Source organism: Nicotiana tabacum, chromosome 7, assembly GCF_000715075.1.
Source record: "Nicotiana tabacum cultivar K326 chromosome 7, ASM71507v2, whole genome shotgun sequence".
NCBI classification, from domain to species: Eukaryota; Viridiplantae; Streptophyta; class Magnoliopsida; order Solanales; family Solanaceae; genus Nicotiana; species Nicotiana tabacum.
In genome coordinates, this window is record NC_134086.1 from 38,673,538 (window position 1) to 38,684,774 (window position 11,237).

The following is an 11,237-nucleotide window of genomic DNA, read 5'->3' on the forward strand; positions in this document are numbered from 1 at the left end:
GAGTTTGTCCCATGTTCCACCAGTTTAGGGCTCTTCTATACCAGGTTCATCTACTAGTCATCCTGGTGCTAAGGGTTCCCTCCAGTCCCCATCTCCAGCACCAGGGAGTTGTTATGAGTGTGGAGTGTTCGGACATATGAGGAGGTAGTGTCCTCATCTTCTTGGGGGTCTAGCTCAGCAGAGGAGTCAACCCTCAACTTCAGTTCTAGTTACTTCACCACCCGCTCAGGCAGCCGGGGGAGTCAGTCAACTAAGGGTCTCCTTAGAAGGGAAGGTCGATCAGGTAGTGGTCAAGCCCGTTTCTATGCACTCCCAGCTAGACCCGGTGCTATTGCTTCAGATGCTATGATCAAAGGTATTGTCTCAGTTTTCTATAGAGATGCCTCTGTGTTATTTGATCCTGGTTCCACTTTTTCATATGTGTCATCATATTTTGCTCGTTTTTTGGATACACCCCGTAAGTCTCTAGTTTCATCTATTCGTGCATCTACTCCAATGGGCGATACTATTATTGTGGACCATATATATCGGTCGTGTGTGGTGACTATAGGGGTCTGGAGACCCTAGTGGACCTTTTGTTGCTTTGTATGGTGGACTTTGATGTGATATTGGACATGGATTGGCTATATCCGTATCGTGCTATATTGGACTGTCATGCTAAGGCAGTGACGTTGGCTATGCCAAGTATGCCATGGATAGAGTGGCGAGGTTTGACTTATTTTGTCCCCAGTAGGGTGATTTCGTTTTTCAAGGCCCCGCGGATGGTTGGGAAAGGTTGTCTTTCATGCTTGGACTTTGTGAGGGATGTCAGTGCAGGGACTCTGAGTATTGATTTTGTTCCCGTAGTGAGGGATTCTCCCGATGTGTTTCCTGCAGACCTGCTGGGCATGCCGCCGGACAGGGATATTGATTTTGGTATTGATCTGGTGCTGGGCACTCAACCCTTTTCTATTCCATCGTATCGTATGACACTAGTGGAGTTGAAAGAGCAGCTTTAGGACCTCCTTGATAAGGGGTTTATTCGGCCTTGTGTGTCACCTTGGGGTGCGCCTATTTTATTTGTGAAGAAGAAGGATGGCACGATGAGGATGTGCATTGATTACAGGCAGTTAAATAAAGTTACAATCAAGAACAAGTATCCTTTGCCTCACATCGATGATTTATTTGACCAACTTCAGGGAGCGAGAGTGTTCTCCAAGATTGATATCCATTCAGGGTATCACCAGTTGAAGATCAGGGACTCGGATATTCTTAAGACAGCCTTCGGGACCCGATATGGTCATTATGAGTTCCTTGTGATGTATTTTGGGCTAACCAATGCCCCAACAACGTTCATGCATTTGATGAACAGCGTGTTTCGGCCTTATCTCGACTCGTTTGTGATTGCTTTCATTGATGATATTCTTGTATACTCGCGTAGTCAGGAGGAGCACACGGAGCATTTGAGAGTTGTGTTGTAGAGGATTAGGGAGGATAAGCTTTATGCAAAGTCCTCCAAATATGAGCTTTGGCTCAGTTCAGTGGCTTTCTTAGGGCATGTGGTGTCCGGTAAGGGTATTCAGGTTGATCCGAAGAAGATAGAGGCGATTTAGAGTTGGACCACACCGTCTTCAGCCATAGAGATTCGCAGCTTTCTTGGTTTGGCGGGCTATTACCATCGGTTCGTTCAGGGATTTTCATCTATTGCATCACCCTTTACTAAATTGACTCAAAAGGGTTCTCCATTTAGGTGGTCGGATGAGTGTGAGGCGAGCTTTTAGAAGCTCAAGACTGCTTTGACCACAGCTCCAGTGTTAGTTTTGCCATCAGCTTCAGGTTCATATAATGTGTATTGTTATGCTTTGAGAGTTGGTATTGGGTGTGTGTTGATGCAGGAGGGTAGAGTGATTGCTTATGCTTCTCGTCAGTTGAAGCCTCATGAGAAGAACTACCCTGTTCATGATCTAGAGTTGGCTGCCATTTTTCACGCGTTGAATATTTGGAGGCATTACTTGTATGGTGTGTCTTGTAAGGTGTTTACTGATCATCGTAGCCTCCAACACTTGTTCAAGTAGAAGGATCTCAATTTGAAGTGACATAATCGAAACGGGATTATTATTATTCAAATTCAGAGTCGCCACTTGGGATAATTTATGGTGTCCCAAGTCACCGGTTTAAAATCCCGAATCGAGAAAGTTTTGACTCTGTTTTAGAGTCCGCAAAATACAGAAATCCGGGTAAGGAATTCTTTTAACCCGAGACAAGGTGTTAGGCATTTCCGGGTTCCGTAGTTTTAGCACGGTCGCTCAACTATTATTAATTGGCCTAATTACCTAATTTATTATATATTTAAAACCTATTGTACATTTTAACCTTTTAACTGCTTTTAATTATTTATGGAATTATTTCTACAACAAGTCACGATTGTCGTACACTTATTTGTTTTTGTACATGTTGCGAATCGTGTCACGGGAACCGTACCCACAATCGACAACACGTGTATTTTATTATTGTTTGAAGTTGTGGTCGGGTCACATGAAGGCCATACCCGAATTGAGATTTACGTATCATGACCATGTCACGAGAACCGTACCCATGGCTACAATAATTACTTACGCGCTGAAAAGTTTGCCTACCCGAATATTAACGACCTAAACATGTTACTAGCATTAATGAAACAACCCATTAGTCTTTGTTCTACCTAATTCAACTTTGCTGAACAAGCAAAAATGCACCAAAAAGCAACTGCAAGCAACTTAGAAACAAAAACAAGTATAACAATAGCAAACAATGCAAACTCATCACGAGACAGACACCAAAAAATGTAGATAAATAAATAAATATATAAAAAGAATATTTTTGTATGAATTCTTGATATGATAAACTCTTGAAGCTAAACAGACCATGTAAATTTGATTAGAAAGTCAACATGAAAGAAACTAAATTAGTTGTATTCAGATACTCAAAACCTAAAAGCATATCCCAAATACAGCACTTCAAGCAAAACAAAACAAAATAAAATGATAACCTTTCCTTAGTAAACCATCAAAACTAGAAAATTCCAACAAATTCATGCATGTAATAGGACTCTCACTTCATCGAAGCAACTGAATAAAAAGAAACACGCAAATACAGACACCATTAGTTGAAGAAGACAATAAAACTGATCTGCTGAAATCAAACCTTAAGTCAGAAACCTTGACCGAAACTTATTCAGTGCCGAGCTCCGATTTCTGTGAAATGGAGCGGACAGGAGAGGATGGACGCTGGTGTTTGGAATCACATTCGCAGGCCAGCCAGTGATGAAATCCGGCGGCGGCGATGGTATTGGAGAAGGGGAGGTGTGGTCGTTTGAGGGTGGTCGTTGGTTAGGGGTATGGTGGTGATGGCTGAGGTCTTGGTTATGAGATGAAAGCAGCATCGACTGTTTTTCTTATCTAGGGTTTCTGACGTTATGGTTTTTGTCCAAGGGTCCCTTGAAGAAGATGATCTCCAAGTCTTTTTTGTCAAAAACGGTTGATGCTTCCCTTTGGTGTAAACAAAATCTGATCTATATCTAGGTTTTTAGGGTTATTTTTAGGTTAGGGGAGTATGGGCGGCTAGATCTGAATTGGGCCAAATTTTGGCCAAATTTACCTTTAAAAAAGTGGCCCTTCTAAAATTATTAACTCCCAAAATAATAACTATAAAATTGTGAAATCATTCCTAATTAATTAAAACAAACTACATTATGACAAGAAGTTATATATATATATATTGATATTTTCAAAGATTATACTAAAATAAAAATGGGTTAAGAATAATATTTTTCTAAAAATACCTAATACCTTAATTAAATAGTGAAAAATGAAATTATTTTTTTGTATTTTCAGTTTTTGTGATAAAATAAAGTAAAAGAGTCAAAATTAGTTAAAATAACTATATTAGACCTAAACTAAGTATTTAAATGCTAAAATATATAAAATCTTGGAGAGGGTCAAAAATCACATGTCTACAGCTGCCCCTCTTTGACTGGAAATACGAAGTATTTTTAGACAAAGAATGACGAGACAGGTTTTTTGACCCGACCCTTATTTAGAGAGACCAAAAGCTAAAAGAACGGAGAATGTGATCGAGCCCTGGTATCTAAGCTGCCTATATATCCTTGCTTATAAAGGAATCAGGCCACGTGTAGTTCAGAAGTAGGAACGGTAATGGAGTATACCGAGGTGGAGAGCCGATTAAGGTGTCATTCCGTCGAGGTTCCGGTCTGTAGTCCCTTTTTTACATCAAAAGTCAAAATTAAAAGACTAACTAAGCCTATCAGCTACGAGTTACAAGATTCCTATCTATGAGTCTTCTGAAGCTTGATCTTGAGTCTTGGTTGGTTCTTCATGTGGACTCTGATCTGAATCTTGATGCTTGTTAGCTGCAGGTGCTGGTTCATTCCTTTTTCAACTTCTCGGATCAAGGCTGGACATGCAAATCTTGTGACTTTAATCACGTCTTGAGCAGCCCACATCTTTTCTCCGCTTCTGCACTTTGAGTTCACTTCTTTTCTTTTTCTCTTCTTTTTTTCTTTTTTTCTTCATTGAGACTCCTTTTGGTTATCTCAAACCCTTGTCGACCCGCATTCTTGAGGCGAGCTTCTGCTACTTCTAACTTGAATTGACAACAAGACTGGAGGTTGCCCCTATTCTTCAAGAGGGATCCTGCTATCTCTGATTGGAACTTGAAATGAATTCCCTTATTCTTCAGGTGGGCGCCTGCTACTGACTTGAAACTTCAAATGACTCTCAAATGAGTTCCCTTGTTCTCCAGGTGGGTGCCTTCTACTATAATAAAACAGACAAAACAAAAGAAACTTTTCTGCCGCAGTTTGCACTAGGAAGATTTGTGAGTTGGTAGCAGAACTATAAATCACCTATGTTATTAACGAGAGTAAAATTGAAGACTCGACTAGGATGTGCGTCTCCTGTGAGTAAAACCAAGAAAATTTCGACTAGCAAATGCGTCTGCTAAAAAACCTAAATGACCCAGAATAGGAAGTGTGTCTCCTAGATTTAAGATTGAACTTGCGGAAAACTATAAACTACGCTTGACTAAAGTAAAAACTGACCCTATTCTCCAAGCGGAATCCCTGATTTCAAGAAAACTGAAGATTGGTAACTTAAGAAAATTAAAAATTGACCCTTTTTTTTTCAAATCCAGACTTCCTCTTTTTTATTATTATTTTTAAAGAAATTATTATCCTAGGAGAAATTTCATCAGACTAGATTTTAATCTTAGGAGAAAGATTCATCACACTAAGACTTCGATCCTAGGAGAAAGTTCATCAGACTAGGATTTTGATCTTAGGAGAAAGATTCATCAGACTAAGACTTCGATCCTAGGAGAAAGCTTATCAGACTAGGTCTCTTCGCTTTTTTTTGGTATCTTAGGAGAAAGATTCATCAGACTAGGATTTTGATCCTAGGAGAAAGTTCATCAGACCTGGTCTCTTTTTTTGGTATCTTAGGAGAAAGATTCATCAGACTAAGATTTCTTTCCTAAGAGAAAGTTCATTAGACTAGGTCTTCTATCTTAGGAGAAAGATTCATCAGACTAAGATTTTGATCGTAGGAGAAAGTTCATCAGACTAGGTCTCTTAGGAGAAAGATTCATCAGACTAAGACTTCGATCCTAGGAGAAAGTTCATCAGACTGGGTCTTCTATCTTAGGAGAAAGATTCATCAGACTAAGATTTTGATCATAAGAGAAAATTCATCAGACTAGGTCTATTTTTGTTATCTTAGGAGAAAGTTCATCAGACTAGGTCTTATCTTAGGAGAAAGATTCATCAGACTAAGATTTTAATCCTAGGAGAAAGTTCATCAGACTAGGTCTCTTTTTTTGGTATCTTAGGAGAAAATTCATCAGACTAAGACATTTATCCTAGGAGAAAGATTCATCAGACTATATTTTCTTATCTTAGGAGAAAGTTCATCAGACTAAGATTTCTATTGGGAGAAAAATCCATCAGACTAGGACTTTTATCCTAGGAGAAAAAATGTGAAGATCAATGGCAAGATTTTATGCACAATAGCAAGACAAATAAAGGCAAAGATTTGAGAAACTTCCCTTTGTTAGCTCTTCTCTTCTTTTCTTTGTCTTCTCTTTTTTTTTCTTTTTTTTGAACCACTTTCCTTGCACTGCTTTGTTCCTATTCAAACAAAGAAATTTTTATCAGTTTTTTTAAAAGTGGTGGTCAGTTTGTGGCCTTGAGTCTTGAGCAACTTGGCTTTTGCTCAATCAACTTGAGTCGGTTTCAAGAGACCCTTGCTCTGCATCAACCCTAATTGTTTCACACCCAGTACCATTTGAATTTGTGGCTCAATCAGCCTTATCGCAACTGGAGATCTTTTCTTAGTTGACCTTTTCTGATATCTTGAATGACTTCCTGCTTTTGAGCAATTTGTCTGCCAGAGAGAATCATCAGTTATTTTTAATTATGCCAAGTAGGCTGAGAAGAGTCTTTTGGGGGAGCCTTTGCTTAAATCCTCAAGCCACGTTGACAGTAACAACCAAGTGTGCTGGCCAAATTTGCTTTGTGCAACTGAAAAGCTGGTAGCAGATTTTGAAATCTTTTCTTGCTTGTTTTGACAAGGACTGACTCGGAGTGAAGGACACAATGATGCAAAGAAACAAGTATTAACAAGAAATGTCCCTGTCGGAAGGACATAAGGAAGAGTTTTTTTTCTTTTCTTTTTTCATAACTAGCCTTAATGATCATGACATGCATTTTGGACTTAATGGCCTGATCTATCAAACTAATCTAATCTTCCCTTTTACCATTCTTATGACCTTTTCGTGTCAATTCTTTGCATCAGCTTCACGACTCACTATTGACTAGCGGTGCCCTGAGGGGTTTTCACTAACAAGTCTCTCTCATTTATTCATCTCTGCTTACCATCGCCTTATAGTGCTCGTGAAGATTTTCACTAGCAAGACTCTCTCATTTTTTCTTTCTCTTTTTTTTGGTGAGCAACTTGACAGTGTTCTATGTTGTGTGACAACTGTTGGTCATTACATGCATCTCTCGGCATTCTTGAAGGCAGATCAGGAGGTCTTTATTTGGAAGGTTTTGGACAGGGTTGGAAAGAAAGGACGGTATGGAGGCTCAAAGTAAACTCAATATAATGGGTTGTATACTTACAACTCATGGAATCGACTCTTTCAAAAACTAAACAAACTCATGCCCCAGTTTTAGATAATGGGGAGTTTTGGATTTTTTTTCTCTTTTTTTCTGAATTCTTATTTGGTTGGACCGAACCGTGTAAGGCTGCCTACGTATCCTTTTTTTAAGGAATCAGGTCAAACATAGTTCAAACATCTAACCTAACTAAATTTTTTTCATCTTTTGTCTGTTAATCTGTCTTCTTCTTTTTTTCTATCTTTTTTTCCCTTTTTGTTTTCAAAACAAGTTGCCCCAGCTTCTATTTTCTGGGGGCATGGATCTTTGACAGTTCTTTTCTTCTTTATTTTTTTCACTTGAACTTTCTAAGAATTTTCCCAGTTTGTACTCTTGGGACTTGGACTTTTCTTTTCTTTTTCTTTTTCTTTTTCTTTTTTTTCATTTTGGTTTTTTTTGTGATTCTTGACTCTAAATTTGATTCCAAAAGGAGGGTGGTCAAAGAAAATAACACAGACTCAAAAGGGGTAGCGAAGGATATAAAGTGTTTGGATAGCAGAAAAAGGGCCTCCCAGCTCGAGAACGCCAAACATAGTATCCTTTCGCAATCACGGCATTGATGAACATGTTTATCTTCTTGGTCTGTCGTGGTCGAAAGACACTTTCAATCCGCTAATGTCAAACTTTCGACCAGGCTTCAATTGATTCAATATCCCAAGCTCGATCTTCACAGTGATTCAAAAGGTAGATATCTTTAACTTCCATGAGCATGACTGCTTTGATTCCATGTAAACTTGGCTCATGCTCATTTTTCCAATGTTTTATGTCTTTATTCATCTTCAAAAGTGTCTCTTTCTCACTTGTCCAGTTCAAGACTAAATCAGTTTTCTAAGATCTGGCCAAAAATTCCACATGCACGTCATGTCACTAGAACTAGCGTGAAAAAAACTATGAACAAAATGGACACACAATGACTGACTACCTTTGTTTCTATTGAATAAAGGATAGAAAGGTCCGATAGCATAAAAAGAAGAAGAAAATAAGACAAAATATGCTACCATGACTCATCTCTGTCTAAAAAAGGAATGACTTTCCAGCTTCTAAGCAACAACTAGCCACAGACTTGTACATTAGCATTACTACGGTTGTAACGACCCGACTGGTCGTTTCATGAGTTACCGCTCTATTTCCCCCATTTCTGCTTCTTATTGCCTTGTTCAGCTGTATTTTGTGTTATCAGGTTGGTTGGATCGGGTTCGGAGAGGTTTTGGTAAGGTTTGAGACACTTAGTCTTTTTTTAGTAAGCTTAAATTGGAAAAGTCAACCGGATGTTGACTTATGTGTTAAAGGGCTCGGATGTGAGTTCTGATGGTTCGGATAGCTTCGAGAGGTGATTTGAGACTTATGAGGGTGATCAGAATGTGTTTTGGAGGTACGGAGTAGATTTAGGCTTGAATTGGCGAAATTGGAATTTGGCGTTTTCCGGTTGGTAGGTGAGTTTTTGATATAGGGGTCGGAATGGAATTCCGGGAGTTGCATTAGGTCCGTTGTGTCATTTGGAATGTGTGTGCCAAATTTTAGGTCATTCGGACGTGGTTTGATAGACGTTTTGATCGAAAGCGGAATTTTGGAAGATTTTGGAATTCTTAGGCTTGAATCCGATGCAAATTTGGTGTTTTGATGTTGTTTTGAGCGTTCCGAAGGTTGGAACAAGTTTGAATAATGTTATGGGATATGTTGGCATGTTTGGTTGAGGTCCCGATGGCCTCAGGTGAGTTTCAGGTGGTTAAACGGACCATTTCAAGTTGGATAAAATTGAAGAAAATCTGTTGTTGATGTTGCAGACAATTGTTCTTCGTGTTCGCGAGTGGACCCTCGCGTTCGCGAAGGGTTAGTATGGGAGGTTGTGAAGTTGTACTTTGCATTTGTGAAGGAGGTCCCGCGATCGCGAAGGGATGAGCTTGTTGGTCATCGCGTTCGCGAGGGTGATGCCGCGTCCGTAAAAGGTTGAGTTGTTGAGGCATCGCATTTGCGAGTGGTGGTCGCGTTCGCGTAAGAGGAATTAAAAAAACTAGGCAGAATGATTTAAAAGACCTATTCCGCGACTTTTAGCCTAAGTTCCTCAATTTTTGGGCAATTTTAAAGCTTTTTGAAGGAAATTGAAGAGGGAATCAAGGGGGAACACTTGGAGGTAAGATTATGGACTTAATACTCAATCCTAATGTGATTTCTACCTAAATAATCATGGAATTTGTAGAATTTAAGCGTAAATATTGAAGAACTAGGGCTTGTAATTGAAGACCTAGAATTTAGGATTTTAGGGATCGTTTATGGTTGGATTTCGGTGCTTTTAACGTGAATGAACTCGGGGAGTGATAAGGAGTCTATTAATGTAATTTTTATCGGATTCCGAGACGTGAGCCCAGGGGTTGGATTTGGCCAATTTCGGGATTTGTATTGTAATTTGATTTCTATCGAGTGGCCTTTGTTCCCTTAGCATATTTTGATGGTTTTGCACTGATTTTTGTTATATTTGGAGCATCCGGAGGCCGATTCGAGAGGCAAGGGCATAACGGGCTAGAGTTTGGACCGGATAGAGGTGAGTAATGATTGTAAATGTTGTCCTGAGGGTATGAAACCCCAGATTTCACATCGTTGTGCTATATTGAGGTGACGCACATGCTAGATGATGAGCGTGGGGTCGTGCACCATTGGGGATTGTGATTTAGTCCATTCTGTATGACTGTTTTACTGCGTAATTGATTGAAAACTGTTTGCTATCATCATGTTTTGGGTTGAATGCCAACTGTTTGGACCCTTAGGGGATTTTTACTGCTATTTCCTCACTGTTTTGATTTTATATCTGTACTCAGTCATGCTATATTATACTGTTTTTATAACTCAGTCATGTTCACTCTATTTTAATACCTTAAATGATATTTTGGGTTGAGCATCATATTTTACTGTGCCCGAGTGGCTTTTAGAGATTTCTGACTGAGTACGGCCGAGGGCCTATGTTGTGAGGTTATTATGGGATCGGACTGCGCGCCGCAGCAGTGTTGTACTGATTATAATTATGAGGCCGAGGGCCTGAGTTGTACGCCATAAGGTGGTTTGATATGAGGTCGAGAGCCTATTTGTTTATGCCACGAGATGGCTTGATATTGCGCTTGGGTCGTAAGGGGCCTCTCCCGGAGTCTATACACCCCCAGTGAGCGCGGGTACCCAGTGTGATATGCGATATAGCCTGAGGGGCTTGTGTTGTTCCATGTTATTGCCCGAGGGGCTGATTTTATGTTTTTACCTTTTCTCGCTGCTTTTCATTTACTTGTTTAACTATTAAAAAGGTGTTTTAAAGGAGTTTATACTGAACTAAGGTGTTTTTATAAGATTTCACTATTTTATTGCATTGTATTGGTTTTACATTGCCTCTTGTAGCATTTTGCTTGTCTTTTACGTGTTTTCTATCGCTCAGTCTTCATTTATTTTTATTACTCACTGAGTTGGAGTACTCACTTTACTCCCTGCACCCTATGTGCAGATTCAGGCGCTTCAGGTCCCGCCAGTGAGGGTTGATTGCTCCCAACAGGCTATTCAGAGTCTACTAGGTAGCTGCTCGGCGTTCACAGCCCAATGTTTCTCCCTCCTATTTTACTTCCCTTGTTCTAGTTCTGTAATAGACTATAGAAACACTTTCATACTCTTAGACTTATGTTAGATGCTCATGACTGGTGACACCCCGATGGCGGGCTATGTTTGTTTCTGCAATTGATATATTTCACTCTATTTTGGGATTTACCATTATTAATGACTTAATTATGAATTATTATATCTGTTAATTAATTTGGGAGTTTGTGTAGGTTGGCCTTGTCTTCACGAGAGGCGTCATCACAACCAGATCTAGGTTTAGGGTCGTGACAAGTTAGTATCAGAGCCTAGATTACGTAGGTCTCACGAGTCATGAGCAGGTTTAGTAGAGTCTCATGAATCGATACGGAGATGTCTGTATTTATCCTCGAGAGGCTATAGAACCTTTAGGGAAAAACTTCATATTCTTGAAATTCTTGTCGTGCGATTTTTTGATCCGAGTACTAAACTTCTGTTATTC